Source organism: Triticum aestivum, chromosome 6B, assembly GCF_018294505.1.
Source record: "Triticum aestivum cultivar Chinese Spring chromosome 6B, IWGSC CS RefSeq v2.1, whole genome shotgun sequence".
NCBI classification, from domain to species: domain Eukaryota; kingdom Viridiplantae; phylum Streptophyta; class Magnoliopsida; order Poales; family Poaceae; genus Triticum; species Triticum aestivum.
Genome location: NC_057810.1, coordinates 388,539,117 through 388,558,975, shown reverse-complemented (window position 1 = coordinate 388,558,975; position 19,859 = coordinate 388,539,117). Strand labels below are relative to the sequence as shown.

The window sequence follows — 19,859 nt, the reverse complement described above, 5'->3', positions numbered from 1 at the left end:
CGTCATACGATTAGGCGTCTTATATTAGTGACATGTCTTTTCCCTAGGCGTTTATACTTACAATACCGGAGTGCCTGACTTTATCTAGATACCTTCATTGTCCCGTTGACCAGCTGGACAGACTGACGCATCTTATTTGCCAGATAGTCTAATATATTGACACATGGCAAATCATCTAATAAATTGTGTGATGCTTCATAGGCGCGTTTGGTCTCTTTAAATATGTTTGCCCTTGCGTCCACCCATCCCCATTCGCCCGCGAAATCCCTCATTTCTTCCTGCCTGAGCTTCTTCCCTTCCCAGTTTGCCCACCTGAGCTTCTTCGCGTACCAACAAGGAAAGATGTCACCATTCCTTATTATGAAGGACGTCGCCAAACCCTCTGGCCATAGGAGCTGCAAGCAGGTATTTGTCTTCTCTGACGCCATCAACTCCTTGTGTTACAAGTAACACTGGTGACGTCCCCCCTCCGATCTGCCTCTAGGGCAAGTGTTTATTGTGTGATGAGAAGAACGATGGACTCTGTGAGTAGGTACAAAGTCCGTGGCCCTAGTGTTTTAGAATATCTGTTTGGGCCCTTTTTCGATCTGCCTATCTGCCTCGAGGGCAAGTTTTTTTGTGTGCTGAGATGAATCATGAACCTCTTCTGCGAGTTAGTGGGTCCATGAACTGTTTATATTGTCTACTGCAGATTGATAAGCCATGGATGGTTAGGTTCATTGTGCATAAAGCATCTTTCTGTCAACCAGCACCTGAGCCATGGCTGGAAGACTCAATCACTGTTAAAAATCTGAAGGAACAATTGGTGCAGCACAAGTTAGGCCAAAATTATTTTATCTACTATCGAAGCAGGGTGATGCCAAGTGACAGGATCATGTGGAAGTTTAGTGGCATGAATAGGTTCAGTTGAAGTTACCGGAGGATGTTAAAGTCAAGGTGCAGGACGAGGATGGGCTAAGTGGGTGGTTAAGGTGGAACATAGGTGGCAGGATGACCATGGCAGAACTAACCAATGATTCCACAGTTCGGAAGATGATCAAAGAATACAAGGCATTTCAGATGGTTGACTTGCATTGTTACAACATACCTGAGGGATTTGTAGAGCCTGCTCCAATTATAGATGTTGTCACTGTGGAGTAGCCACTCTCCTTCCATGCCCATGGCTCGGCGATGCTATATGATGTTGTCAACAAGTTTGAACTCATGTACCCCACCCATGGCATCTTAGGCCTCGCCAGCTGGTCGGCGGTACAGCTGTTCGCCCACCCTAAGCTGGCACCGACCTGTCGTCAGCATCGTAAATAGTCCAGGCGGCATGAAATGTGTACAGAGGCTACGGTTTCCCGTGAGAATCAACCGTGGGAGGAAGTAAGTGAGCGTAATCGCCAAACCTTTTCAATTTTGCCCGCTGAACGGTGGAATTAGTTGGGTCATTCCTAAGGTCACATGTAGGCTTGTCAGTAGAACCCTGTTTATTTTTCAATTTGTACCGTGTTTAGTTTAGTTAACGAGAAAGTTATCTTAGATCTGGCTCCACTCCTGCTGTATTGAACACTGACAATAGTTAGTCATGTTCTTGCGTAGCATACGTACGTGAATCAATTCTCATGTGGTAGCTAAATTGCGGATCCGGTCCCCCCTTCGTACCAAACAACATCTTATTTGAGGACGATGGTAACGCTCTTTCTGATCTTTCCTTTGCGGACGAGTGTCTTGCCAGTACGCTTGGTCCATCACCGTTTGGTGATTTTGGTAACGATGTTTCATTTATAGACGATTGTTGAGTTCCTGGTATGCCCATGCTCGAGCAAGTTTGAATTGTGTCAACCACAACTTCTACCTGCTCACAACGAAGCCGGGCACATGATTAGGCTACAAGTTCATTGCACCGTTAGTGGAGGGGGAGATCTCCGGCGAGACAACTATCATGGTATGTGCCTTGCATCTTAATGCCGGGGGTGTGGGTGGGGTGGTAAGTACATTACGTTCTATCCATTATCTAAGATCTAAGAGTAACCACCACTTGGGGTTGATATCATGCTTGCTAGGTAATGGCCCATGACCAAGTCTCCAACGTTGGACCCATGACCTAAGACCAGGATCTGTTTCCTCTGTCTGATATGCTAGCAACATGGTGAGTATTCCTTATAACCCGTGTATTGTCGTGGTTCAATGGTAGTTGTATTCTATCAATAACAACCTGCTTATGTTGTCTTCTTGGTAGGAAACCATAAATTTTTGGTTGAATTACCTTGACAGCCAAGTGAAACTGGCCTTGGCAGAGAATAAACAGCTCACCGATGACTTGGTGGAGCTGCGTGGTCTGTACTTGCAGGACATTGCTAAACACATGCATGCAATAGAAGAGATGGGCCAGTCCATGAAGTTGACTCATCAGGTGGTAATGATGCTCAGTGAGGAGAATCAGAGGCTAAGGAATGATCGCCGTGGAATCGAGGCTAAGATGGACTCCATGGAGGAGGATATCAAAGCGACTATGAATGATGTTCACGAGATGAGAGAAGCATGGGGTTCGACAATGCTTACATGAAATCAATGAAACACGAAGCTGTACTAACCGGGTCATCACCTTTCGTACTCTCTGGTGATGGTTAAGTTACTAGTTTGTGCAATGATGCTTGGTTAGCACTATATGCCACCTCTTCATTACATATTTTGTTGGTCTTCTACCTGGACCAGCTCTTGTATCACTGTCAATGAATTTGTGGCGTCATGCAATGTACTAATGCTTTCATGGTTCTCAAATTTGATCGACTTATTTTGCATAACATCGCCATATTTTGCCCACCGGGATCAGTCATGTAGGCCGTCTAGCTTGGTTGCAATGACAATGCACCTGTCGTCTATACATTCATGCCCACATTTATCAGGCCGTTCGACTTAGTTGCAATGAAGCACCTGGTGTGTACACATTCATGTCTGCGTTTATCAGGCATTCCGGCTTGGTTGAAACGACAATGCACCTGGTGTGTATACATTCATGCTTGCGTTTATCCGGCCATTCGGCTTGGTTGCACTGATAATGCACCTAGCGTGTATGCGTTGGTAATATCTAATGCGACGCCAGGTTTGATGCTTATCGATTATTTCTCTCAGCCTCTCCTACACCACCCTCACACAAACCTGGACCCCAAACCACCCCCACCAACACCAACCCAACAAGCGAGCGGAGTCGCAAGCTCGACATACCGCCGTGTATGCACGGGGAAATCTCTAACGAATCAAGCTTCAAGGTGCGTGCTTGTAACTTGTATTCGTATTTCTGGACGACCCGTATTCCGTTTGGATCTACGAAGCCTTGTCCTTATCGTCAGTGCATTCATCAAGTTAATAGACAAGCTCAAGTTGACAAACAAGCCTTAATCCTGTAATGGTTTAACTTCTATTTTGAAGGGCGTGCTTTATTCTAGGGTGGATCCCATGGAGAATCTTTTCAATGCAGTGTTGGCACACAATAAGAAGCTGGAGAATGAACTGGCAGAACTGCGAGCATTTTTCTTGTGGGACATAACAAGCAGATAGGAAGTCTCCGTCAGATGCTGGAGAAGAATAATGAACTCATTACCAAGCTAATGGAGGACTATGCAGAGTTTCATAAAGAGAGGCGTACTGCTGATGAGTTGCGAGTAGGGATCGCGTAGAGCCTGTTAAATTTAAAGTGAACATGATAGGCATGGGGGTTGCCCCCTCTGCCATGAAATATATGACGTCGAACTATGTTATGTTTAGAGACATATGGCACTAAATTCCATATGGTACTGAATATCAATATCCCCTCGTGGAGTATTTCAAGACTCCTGTCAACATGATTTGTAAGAGCTAGATATCTTAATTTGTAGGGCGTTTGATGTAGGGTGGAACCCTAGAGGCCGATCTTTCATGATTGGAGCGGATCCCGCGAAGAACACGAAGAATACACGAGGGGAAAACACGAGGGAAATGAGAGGAAACCACTCAAATCAACGAGATTCGATTACACGTGCTAGATCCGAGTACAACAAGACACAGGATCCAAACACAACAAGGGACGATACAAGCAGTCGGTAGGTCTTCCCAATACATGAGGAGATGGGGTCTTGAATTCATGAGGGGATCTTCCCTTGACGGGGTCTTGAATCCACTTGGGGGATCTTCTCCTAGGAGGCCTTGGTCTCCAATGGAGTAGGGGTACAAGTGGATGAGCAATGCTCTAATCTCCAAAATGAGCTAAGACAATGCTAACCCTAACAAGAGGAGGAGGTGGTCTATTTATAGTCTAGGACGAAGTTGGGGCGAATTGCAGTGATACATGGGCCGGAGGCTTGTTACACTATGCGCAGACAGGGGCCGGATGTCTGGGCCTTCATGTCGGGCCGAATGTCCGGGCTGAGGGTGCCGGATGTCCGGGGTGGCCTTGGTTGCGTTCTGTGAAGAGTGTCGGATTTCCGGGCTGGGGCCGGATGTCCGGGGCACGCGTCGGGCCGGATCTCCGGGCCCTGTAGCTTGTCGGCTGGGCTGCTGCTGGTGACACCTCCGGGGGCCAGATGTCCAGGGTCTTGGGCCGGATGTCCGGGCCCTGTAGCTTGAGGCTGTTGGCCTTTGGCCAGGCTGCACGTTCCAGGGGCGGCTGGGGCCGGATGTCCGGGTCTTGGGAGCTGTCTTCGGTCCTTTCCGTCGTTCCTCTTCATCCTTGTACTTGGGGACTTGTCCATCTTCATGTACATCTCAGAGAGGGTTCTCTTGATACCTCATCATGCATAACGTTCCGGACTTAGGTAGTAGTCATGTCTCGAGTGGGTCATATGGAATATCAATAAGGAGAGATGTCACCTCGGTTTTGAGAGCTCTAGCTCTAGCTTGTGTCATCTGTCCTCTTGGCATTTGGTGAGATGATGGTAGGTCCATGGGGATGACCATAGGATGCTCCGCATCAGCGTTTTTTTATTTAGGCTCACTTCAAGAACGAGATTAGCAATACGTAAGGAGCTTTCGAACGTCTGATACAACACTGATAGAAATGCCACCGTAGATTAATCGCTGGCAAACAATGATACACCGAGGAGTACAAATGCAACTGATGATATTATTTCATCAACATTACAAAAAGCATCATAAAGCATAGCACCAAACCCTGAGCACCAAACCCTGAGCAAGGCCTAACTTCATGAGGAATAACATCTCTCTTGCTATCAGTAACAAAGCATTCGTCATCCTCAATGGCCCGACATCATCAGCGCCATTGCTGCAGATGCTGGTTGTAGCAATGGTTGCTTTTGCCACTTTCCCTCGCTCCAACCCTTCCCTTTTAGCTCTAATGTACAGTAGTGCATCAGCAGCAGCTTCACCTACAAGGTACCGATGCTGAATCAGATACTCCACGCACTGTAGCCCCAATGCTAGAATTTACAACCAGTCTGTAATTGGGGAAAATAAGCAACCATGAAGAAAATTAGTAATGTCGTGCCAGGATGCGTAACCAAAACCTGAAAGGGATCAAGAAGAAGAGCTTACTCTGTTCATGTGGCACTTGTAGAACACCCAACCGTCATGAGGATGCTTCTTTGAGACGAGCACCAGAACCTACTGATGACACCTGGGGAAGAGCACAAGGGGAAGTGGGTAAGCTGGAGTTAGGCAATGGCGGTCGGATGCAGAAGAACTAGCAGTGGACATCACAAGAGAATAAAGCACAGGAAGCCTAGGTGTCCAAGATTTGGGGATCTAGATATTTCGGGAGGAAACGGGTGTGTACTGAGGTCTTACAGCGATGGGCCGGCTAAATATAATATATATATGTGATACACTAGCTCCCTTGACGTTAGAAATAGTGGTAACGCCCAGCTGCTAGATGTGTATAAGTTGGCCTTGCAGTACTGATGTGACTGAATGAGGATGCGCCAGGAAGGTGAGTAGGCGTGTCAGTATGTGTACTAGAAACACCGATGCATCGGGCGCGTCAACACTGTCTGACATACCGTGCGTGTGCTTAGTTGTTAAGTTTCGGGCGAAACCAAGAGTTTACCCGCAGGGAGAGCATGGCAGGTGGGCACTGGCCGCTTTAACTGCGAGTGGGGCCCCTCCGATGGAATTACGCCCTTCGAGTTGGCGTGTATACAAAAAAGGCATACCTGGAAGCTCTATGTTTTTTGCACTGATATACTATACACCAAAATCTCTACTCTTCCACACATCCCGCAACCGGCCACGCGCTTCCTTCTACCTATAACAACACAAGGGGAGAGGCCATACGGGGTCAACACTTCTCTTAGCGTGCCACTACACTGTCACAATGCCATCACTGGCTTCCAGCATGGAGAGCGTCATTGAGGGGACAATCAAACATGAGGGGGATGCTGCTGCCGACGTGTTGCCTCAGCTTCCCCAGGACATGATCACCGGCAAGGGAATTTTCTTTCTACTGATGTACATTAGGCTGTGTGAGGAACCTCGCGACGAGCTCGCTCGCATGTTGGATGGACGTGCGGCAACCCACGAGGAGCGCCTTGTCGCAAACATTAGCTGGTCACAGTTCTTTGAATAGGAGAGTTGTCTGTGTGCATTGCAGGCGGTTTGTTGCGGAGCATCCCACGTTCATCCCCATGTACACTCCAACTACTCTCCAAGCTCCAAGAGGACATATGACAAGACCTTCAACATATGCCATTGGACACAAGGTGAACTCGCTCCTCTTAGAATCGTCACTTTCCACATGTGATACATGGCTACTGCCTCAAACATATGTGCTATGCATGACCAGAAACCAAGAGGAAGGCCATGGAACAACTACGAGCTTGAACAAGACGATGAGGATCCCAAGCGCGAGGAACAAAAGGAAGAGATGCGAGGAAGCTACAGTTCTCGGACGGACGACGACCTCCTGACAACCGACGCCTATCGGACGTCCGACCCCTAGAGTCTTCACCAGCCAGCCCAAGTCCCAACCAACAAGACCTACAGCGGTCGGACGACCGACGCCGACCGGACGTGCGACATCCTCCAGTGCCCGGACGACCGACAAATCCACACCTGAGCCGCAACATCGGACTTCCGATGCTTCTCGGACGTCCAGTCCCTCGCGAGCCACGGATGTCCGGTAATTGTTGGACGTCCGACGCCTGTCTGTGTGCAGAGTATCGGGCCGAGGCCCATGTACCCCTTCACTTTGCCCCCCAATTGCACTATGACTATAAATAGGACACCCCCTCCTCCTAGTTAAGATTAGCAATGGTTTAACTCATTTGTGAGATAGAGGTTTGCTCATCCATCTGGATCTACTCCACCGAGAGAGAGAGACCGCTCCCTTTTCGGAGAAGATCCACCTTGGATCGAAGACCCCTTCATGGGAAGACCCCTCAAGACCTCCTCACGAAGATGAACTTGCTACTTTACTCGTCCTTTGTTGGATTTGGATCATGTATCTCGTTGTGTTTCGAGGATCTAGCACATGTGTAATCGAATCTTGTTGGTTTGAGTGATTTCTCTCCTCGTGTTTCCCCCTCGCGTTCCTCGTATTCTTTGTAGGATCCCCTCCAATTGTGAAAGATCGGACATCTAGGGTTCTACCCTACATCATCTTGGATCAGAGAAAGGTTGATCACGAATTTGGAGCCCCTACCCCTCTTTTTCTAGCTAATTTTGTTGTGTTCTTCCCCAATTTCGAAAATCCCCACCAAAAGTAGCCTTTTTTGTGATTTGTTGGTTTGATGATGTTTTGTTGATTTTGATCCATGGATTTGCTTGGTTTCAAGTGGATCTAGCATCCTCCCAAGTTTCCCCATTTTTCATCCATGAAATCTCATCAATTTTGACCCCAAAATCTCCATTTTCCGCTCAAAATCGCGTCCCGAAACTCGCATCTCGCGTTGACCCAGACCCACCGGACGATCGACGCTTTCTCGGACGTCCGACCCCTCGGAACCATCGGACGACCGACCCTTACCGGACGTCCGACACCCCCGATCCAGAACCAAAACATCGGATTTCCGGCCATTTTCGGACGTCCGCCCCGCGCTCCAGCCTCCGGTCATCTGACCCTTATCGGACGTCCGACACTTGTAGTTTTAGACTTTAGCTGATTTCTGTTTCGCCCATAACTAATGCATCGGAACTCCGATTTTGACGTTCTTTAGCTCATTTCGAAGCTATTAACATCCTCCATCCCACAAAAATACTTCCAACATTATTTGACTCCATCAAAGTTTTGGAATTTTGGCATCTTTGCCTAGGGCTTCCACCACATCATCCGCTATACCACCACCGACTTCCGCAACCTAACCCTTTTTGCTTGCCATAGCATTAGTGGTTGCTTGAGTAGTGATTCAAGTCTCCTAAGGTGTTTATGCTACTTAGGAACGAGTTGCTTCTTCATCAACGATCACCACCACTTCCGCATAACCTTGCCCACGATACACTTCCGCCACCCAAACTTAACCCAATTTTGTTTGAGGTTTTTTTGAGTTGTGTCTCTTAAGGTGTTTAACCTACTTAGGGACGACAACTTCAACTTCGAATCGCATAACCCATCATTCCACTTTCACATTGCCAAGTTCAAACCACCTCCGCTTTCTGCTACCACCATTGGACATTTGGCCTTTGAGATTTTGAGTTTGCGGGTTTTCCGTTTCCTAGGGTGTTTCGGCTAACTAGGAACGGTTCGACATCGACAACAGCGCCGCTCAACCTCGTCAAGGATTCGACATCGACCACTTCACCATTTTGACACCCTAACCGTACGCAAGAATGGTAACCTCTATATCACCTTGGTATCATGGTATCCCACCATTGTACATTCTTCTTGCCATTGCATTGATAACTCCTAGCCCATTTTGCGTCACTTGCCTATCGAGACTGGCCATTGAGTATTGTCGCCAACGTTACTTGTGCACATTAGTGATAATGATCTACACCTCCCATTGCATACATACCATATCATATTGGTATCGTCATATCATATCTTGTGTCACAAGATTGTTCCCGCATATACACAATTGCTATCTTGGTTTGTGCATTGTGAAAAAGTGGCTATACAAAAAAGAAGAATAAGCTTTTAAGCAAAGAAAAAGAATGAACAAAGAGCTTGTAAGCAAGTGCCATAGCATCATACCACATTGCATATAAGATCATCTTGGGTCATCTTGAGAGAAACACCGGGAACCATATATACATAGCACACTTGGGATAGAAAGTTGATATATTTTTGCATCTTATAGGTTGTGCACAAGTGTCGTATCCGCCTATAGAGCAATCGTGCTAGCGTCTCTGTTGAGTTGTGCAACACGAGCGTTTTCCGTGGATTCCACATTTTGTGCTCATTCCTTGGTTGCACGAGCCCATTTATCTACCAGTATGTGTGTTTCCGTGTGCCACCCATTGCTATTGGTCTACTTGTTTCACTTGCAAATTTGTGAATCTCTTTCAACATTATTGACTCTTGCTAAAATTTTGCATCTAATTTTTGTGCCACTATCCTCACCGAGCTCCAAGCCTTATTTGTGTAGGTGTTTGAAATCGACGAGATCGGTACCAATTGTGCTATTTCCTTATTACATCATTGAGTGATCATTGATCCATTCTCAACATCGGTCATGGTACATTTGGTATAGTTCTCTCCTTTCTTCCACTCATATTTGCTTGAGTTTTGTGATGGATAGGAAAGGCATTTCATCTCCGGTCTTCCATGACAACAACAGTGCGAACAAGTACATCACCAAAGCGTCCATCGTCGGTCTACAACAACAAATGCAAGGCACACATTCTACCTTGCGAGAGCGCATCGAGAACCTCTCCAGCAACATTCGTCACTCTGAAGCAAGGAAAAGGGACCACATCGACAACAAGCTTTCCGCACAAAAAGAGGAGCAAGATGCAAACATGGAGGAGATTCGGGCCTTGTTGGTCAACCGTTCTTCCCCTTCGTCATGCTCAAGGCGGTGGCAAACAAATCGATCATCTTCGGAGCGCCCAAGCGATGCAAGCGCAAGTCATCCATGTCCACATCTCCATGGCAATCATCATCAACATCGTCATGAAGGGCAAGTCACCTCCAAGCAACATGTGCACGACAACGACGAACGACATCTACTACGAGCTCAAGCACGACAACAACATCATCATCATGAAGATGCTCCACACGCGCAAACGTACAAGTACCAACAAGCCCTACTTCATGCCAAGGCCAAGATTCAAGAGCACAAGAAAAGACCGCGAGACAAGCACCACCAAGAGCAAGCTACGGATACCATCACCACTTCGGCATCTTCACCAAGTGTTATCAAGGCATATTCGCCTTTGGACGTACGGCATCTTTGCCTACTTCCCACGAGTTCGCCTACATCAACATCTTCAACAACAACGCGACCACCTACGAGCAAGGGCGATAGTTCCATCTTTGGAAGCCCCTCAAGGACGACGGCCAAGCATGGGAAATTCCCTTCGGTCATGAAGACGAGCTATGAGGTGCCATATCATATAGGCCTCCAACAACAAGACGATGACAAGAAGGTTGAGCAAGGGCCATCCCCTTCGACCACAACGACGAGCGCGAACCTCTTAAAAAACATGAAGACAACGCCCCAATGGGACTCCTACTCCGAGTCAAGCCATGAGACCGCACATGAGACTTTCTCTTTTGTCTTGGAGGAGAGTGATGATTTGCCACATCCTACGACATTCATCTTTGGAGGCGTTTTGGATGAGGAGGTTGAGCATGGAGACATTTGCACCTCCATCTCTCCGACACCCACATATGATGAGATGCCTCAATTGCCATGTGAGGAGAGCCACTATCACATGAGTGACATGAGTGACTCCACCATACGTGACATTGAGAGCATTTCCTATGAGAGGATGAGTGTGACCACCACTGGCCCCACACATGAGAGCATGCCACACATCCTATGTGAGGTTGAGAGCCATTTGAGTGACTCGACCAACCATATGAGTGAGAGCATCCTTGAGGGAGTGAGTGAGCCACAACACTTAGCGAGTGAGGTAGTTGACACGGCATGTGAGGCCACTATGATTTCTAATGACTTACCCTCTGCTCTGAGTGTGTTTTCCTTTTTGGTGCCAGGTCTCCTACATGATGACATGACTATCCTCGACGAGTCCATACCCCCAATGGTGACGATGATGGCCATCGTGGACGATGATGCACCGCCCACATGCTTCCATCAAGATGAAGATGACAACGAGTGGATCTTCGACACCTCACCTACAACACATGAGCAACGCTCCAAAGGTAAGATAGGTGATGGTGATTCTCTTGTCCCACTCGTGGACTCTCTTGACATCGATTGCTCCCATGATGTTGATCATCCTATGAATGCATCACATAATATGTCTTGTTTTGATATGGCACCCATTTATGATGAATATGATGATGCGCATGTTGAATTGCCTACTTGTGATGCTATGCTCCATAGGATATCATGTGAAAATTCTATTGGTCACTTCATGTTTGACAATCCTTTGAACTTGTCATATGCTATGAGTGAGATCTCCCATATTGCATCATTACAATCTCAACATAGTAACTATGCATGCCCCATTAAAATAAATCCTATTTGCACTTATGGCATAGATGACGAGATGATGGTCATTGGCTTTTGTTTTTCATGTGATGATATTGCCATCCTTCCTTTACATGATTTGTGCAATTCATCTACTATGCCATGCCACGATCACATTCAACCAAATATGCTTTGTTTTGGATGTTGTAAATATTCTCCATGTGATGTTTCCATTCATGCTCATGAGGAGACCCCCATAGTTTCCTCATACATATTAGGAGATTTTGATGCATTCCATACTTTGCATGTTTGCCATGATTGTGTGCACCATATGCATTCCATGAATAAAAATGCCTTACATATTTCTCATGATGCATTACATCCTTCTAGTCTCCATTATGCTATACATAACAACAAACCTATCATGATGGATGACATGTTTCTATATCACACATCTCATTTATTTGAGCATTGGATATTTTGTGCTAACCAACACATGCACGTGCGCATCATGATGGATGATGTGTACATCTACCACGCACACACGATTTTCCCTTTGCCTTTGTTTTGTGTAGGTACTCACGTATACTCGTCAACCTGTCAATCCCAAGAGCTGAAGAAACTAGATCTTGAGAGAAACGATGACTTGGGTTCCCGTGGACTATCCTTACCACCGTTCTCTTCGCGCAACGACTACACGCATCTCATTTACTTGGCTCTCACACGGCTATGGGCTATATATCAATTGTCACCTTATGCTCATTTTACCATGTTCACTTTGCATGTTTTGCTTGCTCCTATGCCTTTGCCATGCAACTGTGACCCTTGCTTGCATCTACCCATGATTCACCATTATGCTACTCCTATGTGTATTTGCATGATTGGTGGAGATCCTAGTAGCTATTGCCATGATTTATTTGTGCCCCATACTATTTATGCTTGTTGTGTTGGGAGAGTCATGATGTCCCATTGCTATTTACATATGGCTTCTCGCCAATACATTGATGATATTTTGCTCATATCTTGCTTTCATGCTTGTGATATGTCATGTGTAGTATTCATGACCACTATTTGCACACATGACATGCTTGCCATGATTCCTTCTAGTACATTGCATCTTTGCACTACTAGCTTGCTTGACTTGATCACTATGATTGCTTGCTTTGTTGCATCACCCATGTTCCATTCTTACTCGCTTTCTTGGGTTGATGACATATATGTTCATGCCTCTCACATGATATATCTTGATCATTGTCTCTTGTGTCCATTAGTTGCCTCTCTCATAACCACTTGTAGTGAGTGCAACCATACTATGATTGTTGATCTTGGAGACTTTGACACCTTATGTGCGATGCATGATTGTTTGATTGAGCCTATTGTATTTGGTTGTTAGCGCATCATATGCCTCCATACAATGAAATACTCCCTTATCCTTTCTTATGATGAGCATGATGCATACACTTGTTGGGTATCTTACCACACGAATGATTGGTTTTGCACTTCCGCTAACCTCATCTGTTTTTCCGTGTGTTTGTCACATTCTTTCATTTTGAAGGATTCACAAGGCGGTACCATCATTAGGCATATTGGTCATGCACAGTTCTACATGATGCGTGACACCAACATTTTTGACATCCTCATAAAGGTGAACTCCTTCCCTTTGAGCCATCCTCAAATATGCATATTGGATGGGTCATTCTTTCATTGTTGTATCCTTCTTCTTGTCTACACGTTACATCTATTGGATGGAGGAGCAACATTGCAGATTGGCTCTATGGACCCTCACATTGAGGAGCGCTCACACTTATTGGATGCACCTTCGGAACTCCACTCATGCCACAACATCAAGCATTGGTACATCAACACTCTTTTGACACATTGCACCAACATATCCATATTTGTTGATTGTGCTCCCACATGTCATGCTCGATGGACATATCATACTCACCACAAGTTTGCACCCTATGCATGGATTGACTCACATTATGCTTGCCTTGTTGCATCTATTTCCATGTCATCCATGATATATGAGATTGTGCATTTCCATAGCAAATTTGTTGTGATCTTTCTTGATGGCATATTCATACATCATGACCATATTGCCCACTATCATTTGCATGATCACATAGTCACTTTGAGCACCAATTACCATGTTCATGCTTTTGATACACCGTCACACTATGACATCATTTTGCACAATGGTAGAATTTGTAGTTTTGTGCACCATGCAACTTACCATACCTTTGTGTGCATGACAAATGAATTTGATCCCATGATTTGATTACACATCATTCTACATCTTTTGGATAAGCATCATGTGTCTTGCCACGCACAATCTTGCTGCACGGACTCATACTTACTTGATGGACACTTTGGGTGCGCTAGTTCCAAGTGTCATTTGTGTTTGATATTCTTGCATGTATACCACTCCGGAGACACCTTGGAGTACTTGGATTGCGCAATGTCTTCAACTCCGTCCAACTACAAGTCCCCCCACGACAACCATTTCCATGGTGATGAGGATCACGATCCGGGGTCGGATCTTTCCCAAGGGGGGGGGGAGATGATGTGGAGCATCCCATGTTCATCCCCATGTACACTCGGACTACTCTCCAAGCCCCAAGAGGACATATGAGGAGACCTTGAACATACGCCATTGGACACAAGGTGAACTCGCTCCTCTCCGAATCGTCACTTTCCACATGTGAGACATGGCTACTACCTCAAACATATGTGCTATGCATGACCAAGAACCAAGAGGAAGGCCATGGAACAACTACGAGCATTGAACAAGACGACGAGGACCTCAAGCACGAAGAACAAGAGGAAAAGCTGCAAGGAAGCTACAACTCTCGGACGTCCGACGACCTCTGTACGACCGATGCTTGTCGGACGTCCAACCCTTGGAGTCTTCACTAGCCAGCCCAAGTCCCAGCCAGCAAGACCTACAACGGTCGGACGACCGATGCTAAATGTATGTCCGACATCCTCCAGCGCCTGGACGACCGGCCCCGACCGGACGACTGAAAAATCCACACCCGAGCCGAAACATCGGACTTCCGACGCTTCTCGGACGTCCGGTCCCTCATGAGCCAACAGAAGTCCGGTAGCCGTCGGACGTCTAACGTCTGTCTGTGTGTAGAGTATCCGGCCGAGTCCCATGTACCCCTTCACTTCGCCCCCAATTACACTATGATTATAAATAGGACACCCCCTCCTCCTAGCTAGGGCTAGCAATGGTTTAGCTCATTTGTGAGATAGAGCTTTGCTCATCCATCCGGATCTACTCCACCTAGAGAGAGACCGCTCCCTCTTCGGAGAAGATCCACCTTGGATTGAAGACCCCTTCATGGGAAGACCCCTCAAGACCTCCTCATGGAGATGGGCTTGCTACTTGTATCATCCTTTGTTGGATTTGGATCATGTATCTCTTTGTGTTTTGAGGATCTAGCACATGTGTCATCGAATCTTGTTGGTTTGAGTGATTTCTCTCCTTGTGTTTTCCCCTCGTGTTCCTCGTGTTCTTCGTAGGATCCCCTCCAATCATGAAAGATCGGGCATCTAGGGTTCTACCCTACATCATGGTTGGTCCCGAACACTTGCAGGTTGCGCGTGAATACGTGAACTTCATGAAGACTCTTGCAAGCCTGGAGGCCGAGACCGATGCGAATGCCCATGTTATGTGGCTCGCCAGGGACCGCGTTTGGTGTGCAAGGGAACACCTTGCTGGTGTTGAAGCTCAAGCGGACGCTGGTCGCGCACTGGGCCAATCGGGAGATGCTCCTCAGTAGGAAAGGATGTAACTACATATCCAGATGTTTAGCAATCTAGTTGAGTTGTGTGTGTTTGCTCGAAAAAATTAGGTTAATGTATCTTCTGCTATCGTTCTAGGTTTGTATTTCCGTTATGCTGGTAGTCATTGGATCCTCTTCAATCTTCACTATAGAATTAAGGGTGTGTTGATACTAGTGGAACATCGATTTTAAGTTCCATGTTTATCGCATAGGTTAGTGCAATAGCACGATGTTCTTGTTACGAGTGAATGGCCTCTAGTAATGAGTGCACCGCATTAAAACAAGTTACTCATCGAAACGTAGCAGCAGCCGAATCCTCTGATATGTTGATCGGGATGGCTGATACGAGTAAATGGATGTGGTGAATGTGCGATGGTAGTAAACCTTAACCCTCCAACTACAACTATCGTGGTTTTGTCATGACATATGTCCTCATGAAAGGACTTAGTCGTGAGGCCATCGCCGCTAAGTAGTAGCTTGGACCGGGTTGATTGGAATCGAGAGACAAGGGTTTACCCAGGTTCGGCCCCTCACGGTGGAGGTAAAAGCCTACTCCTGCTTGATTGCTATTGATGATGAGGATCTCGATTTCAAGGGTGCGACTTGGCTAACCTAGTACCCGAGAGATTATAACCTGGTCTTTCTGCCTTAGGGGATCCCCTTTATATACAGGTTAAAGCCCTGGGTTTACAACAAAATCCGGGTCGTACTACGATCCGCGTTCTAACATGTTTCCTCTTTGTCTTGTTTCCTAGGTAAGAAACTTCCTTTGGCGTCATGCAGATACTAGCGGCTTGTGTGTCTGGGTTATGAGTCGGCCCACTTGGTGACTCATCTTCTGGGCCTTGAACTCGTTGTCATCCCATCCCATTATCAAACCATACCTTTGTCAAGTCGCCAAACAATGACTCGGCCCTAACCGAGTGGGTCATATCGTGGGTTATATCCCCAACATTAGACCCTAGATTGATTTGAATTTATTCATGTCAATCCTTTGATCAATGATAACTCTAGGTCATCTTCCTTTATTTGAAACTGTATCATAGCCGGGTGATAGATTTCGGCTTATGACACTTCCATACTTCTCATTTTTTCCATGTCTTTAAGTCATGACATCATTTCCGGATTTCCAGGGGCTCCAGCGTGACATCATAATGGATCTTTGTGTATATGTGTTAGGCCCAGAAATCGAGGCATCCCTTACTCAAAAAGTTACTGTGTCTCCTTTATTTTTGCGCCTGCCTCTTCTCCTTCTATTCTTTCTTTATAAATACACTCGGGGGGCGGCTCCCTTTTCACTTTTACCTCTTCACCCCCTCATTTCTTATTCCTCGCGCCTCAGCCGTCCACATCCAGAGCTCCATCGCCACGCGACCTCGGGTGCTTCAGCGACGTCAACTGCTCCTTCATCCTCGCGCTCACCATCGTCGGAGCCATTCGGAAAGAGTCCCGGAGCTTCCACTACATCCAGATATGCCTAATTACCTCTCCCAAATCTGTAGCAATCTCTCATCCATTTACCCAGTTCGTCGGCGTTCATCGTGTTCTTTGGTTTACTTTACCAATGTCTGCCGTCCAGGTCTAGATTCAAATACACTTCTTGTAGAAATATTCCGATGCTAGTTGTAGCACCATTTTCGCATCTAGGAGCTTCAAATCTTTATTAGCACTTGCGAGTCGACTAGCCGATACTTCCACTGTATGTATTAGGTATAGTAAATATTTTCCTTTCAAGCTATTTTCTAGATCTACAATCGAAAACATCCCAGTAGAAACTTGTTTGTCCACACTTAGCTGAAAAAACCCCAGTCTCTAACAAATATGAGACGACTTATGATTCGCCGGCTCATTGTTGCATATCATAACTCGCCTAGCTCCGAAGTCAGTTGTTCCTTCGTTCGACCGACTCAGTACTTTGGATGACCTACCATTACTAGTATAAACCAATTGGCGATTTATCATAGTAACTTCATTATTTTGTCAGCTTGTTGTGTAGACCAACTGGCGACTCATTAATAATTGAATAACCACATCGACTTGCCCTTCAACCGTCGCCACCTTATTGCACTGCCAACTTGTTATATAAGCCAATGGGCATTTTATCAATTATAAATGACCCGCCATTCATACTTTGCCTTCAATGTTTAATTCTTTAGGCGACTCGTAATGGCAAGAATTGTGACCTGCAACCGGGCAAATCTCAAGTGTCTATCCTCATGCTCAATGATCTTGTAATTCAAGGTCTTTTTTCGGCTCAAAATGTCATTAGATGGCGAGCATCAGAAGGAGAAAGTCACCCACAGCCTGATCAAGAGGAGGTTGTTGCCTTTGTGTATTCACTATTGCAGGATACTGCTAATGCAACACTACAAACAGAGATCATTCGGCGAAACTATGTGTGATGCATTAATCGCAAATGGTGATGTAAAAAACCCGTCAAAAAGATGCAAAATGTTTGCGATGGTTGATACATCAAACACAGTTCAGATTTAGATGCGTGTGCGATGTGGGGCATACGGTTGATATATACGAACTATTTGCGATGAGACATAACAACAGAAACGGGATGCCAGATCAAGGTGTGTGCGATATACGGCATAGAGTTCACCCCGATAAACTATTTGTGATGAGGCAGAACAACAGAAACGGGCAGCCAAATGAAGGTGTGTGCGATATACGGCATATAGTTCACTCGGATGAACTGTTTGTGATTAGGCAACACAAAAGAAATGGTCAGCCCGATGAATGTGTGTGCGATATACGAGATACTATTCATTTGGATGAATTATTTGCATTGAGCCAAGATAACAGGAAGGGTTCAACTTAACAAGATGTGTGTGATACGTGGCAAACAGGTCTGCAATCAGAAATGTGTGGGAAGACCGATAACGACACAAATGATTCTTGATAACAAGCCGCGCGTGTTGTGAGCGAACGACAGCTGGTATACAATTGTGAGTGATTGATGAAAACATCACCGATGGGTTCCATTGTTCAGTCCGTGCGTGATGTGATTTGCTCTGTGCGCACAACATCTACGCTCTGTCTACAGAGCATCAATATATATACTTAAAAAGACAACATTGCATAACCAAATTAAGCATACAATTACACAAGTGACTACACACATAACATTTCCACACACCAAAGTAAGCAATTACATGCATACTAAACTAGGAGAAATGAGGATCTAATCGTCTACTACTTGTTGCGATGATGCTTGCCATTGCTCTACTTCTGGCTGGATCCCTGGCCATTTTGGGGAAGGAGGCACTTCCTCATGTCAATGATCCCCCTGTACATTTCGTAGCTCGTGTATGCCTCCTTGGCCGCATACATGATGCGAGCTTAGTCGAGTTTCTCCATCTAGGCCGAGTGCCAGGCATGCTTGTCCTTGTTGCAGGAATCCTTCATGTCTCTATAGTAGGGATCGATGATGGCCTTGGCAAGGTGAGCCAGTGAGTCCTTCTCATGCTTGTTGCTACCCTAGATCTTGTATTGGTCCTGGATGTCAACAAGATTCTGGCAGACGATGCCCGAATTCTTGAGCACCTTTACATCGTTGGTGATGTCCACCGTAGCGAACATGTAGTGGGGGCTGTTGACAAACCTGGCGAAATGCTCGCAAGGCCTTGTGGCCAGGCAGTAGTGGTAGATGAGGACGTGATTGCGCACGCACATCTGGGCGACGGTGACCTTGGGACGAGACCCGGTACAAGCGCGGGTGTACTCGAGGTTGAATCCGACCACCTTGTATTTCTCCTCAGCAAGCAACAACTCCATGATGTGGATGGAGTCCTCCACCCAGACTGGGTTGTTGGTGTACACCACCGAGAGCTCCATGAACCTTCTGTGGGTGTCCACCATGGCATGCATGGTGAACTGCTGCTCGTCATCGGCAGCCGCTCAGGGCACCATTGGAGCCGCGCAAGATACCCTCTAAGAATTTGTCATGGCGGGTGTGCTTCTTGCAATAGTGGGGCGCAATCAAAAGGTTGAAGAGACACAAGGGTTAAATGGCTGATGAAATAAATGGGGGCCAACCAGCCTGTAGTCGTCATGTCTTTTCATCACGTTCATAGCGGAGGATTCCAGTGTAGGGTTGAGAACACCACACGCATTTCGTTTGACCACACATGGGCTCTAAGAGGCACCAAATATATCGTTGGTGAGCCTGTTCCCGCGCAACCACGCAAGCTTCCTGCCCGGCTAGTTTGGCCACGCGTCGGCTAGAAGAGGGACAAATCATGGGCGTTTATTGGCAAAAAGCTTTGTAAAAACGAAATGTGTGGAATGACTTCGGTCATAAGTTTACCCATGGGTGATGAGGTCAAAGTTACACAGAAGGGTGATGATGGGCACTCGAGTGCGATAATTAATTCTGCGCTCTACAGGGCACACGGTTGAAGAAACCAATTGTGTGCAATAATGTCGAAGATCGCGATCGAGTTAGCTATACAGATCATGTGCTATGAGATCGACAAGGTAAACACATTCGAGAATGGTTAGTAAAATCTAAGACCATTGCATATTAAGGTCAAAATAGTGCCACCAA

The 19,859-nt window shown here is 46.3% G+C and overlaps 1 long non-coding RNA gene across 1 annotated transcript; it reads right to left on the bottom strand.

Moving 5' to 3' along the window:
• Nucleotides 1-5,012: 5,012 nt before the first annotated feature.
• Nucleotides 5,013-5,746, bottom strand: LOC123134158 (uncharacterized). The gene is made up of 2 exons (XR_006465545.1): nucleotides 5,512-5,746; nucleotides 5,013-5,414 (listed from the first exon to the last, which is right to left on the bottom strand). It is a non-coding gene; the product is annotated as an uncharacterized lncRNA (long non-coding RNA).
• Between the last annotated feature and the right edge of the window lie 14,113 nt (nucleotides 5,747-19,859).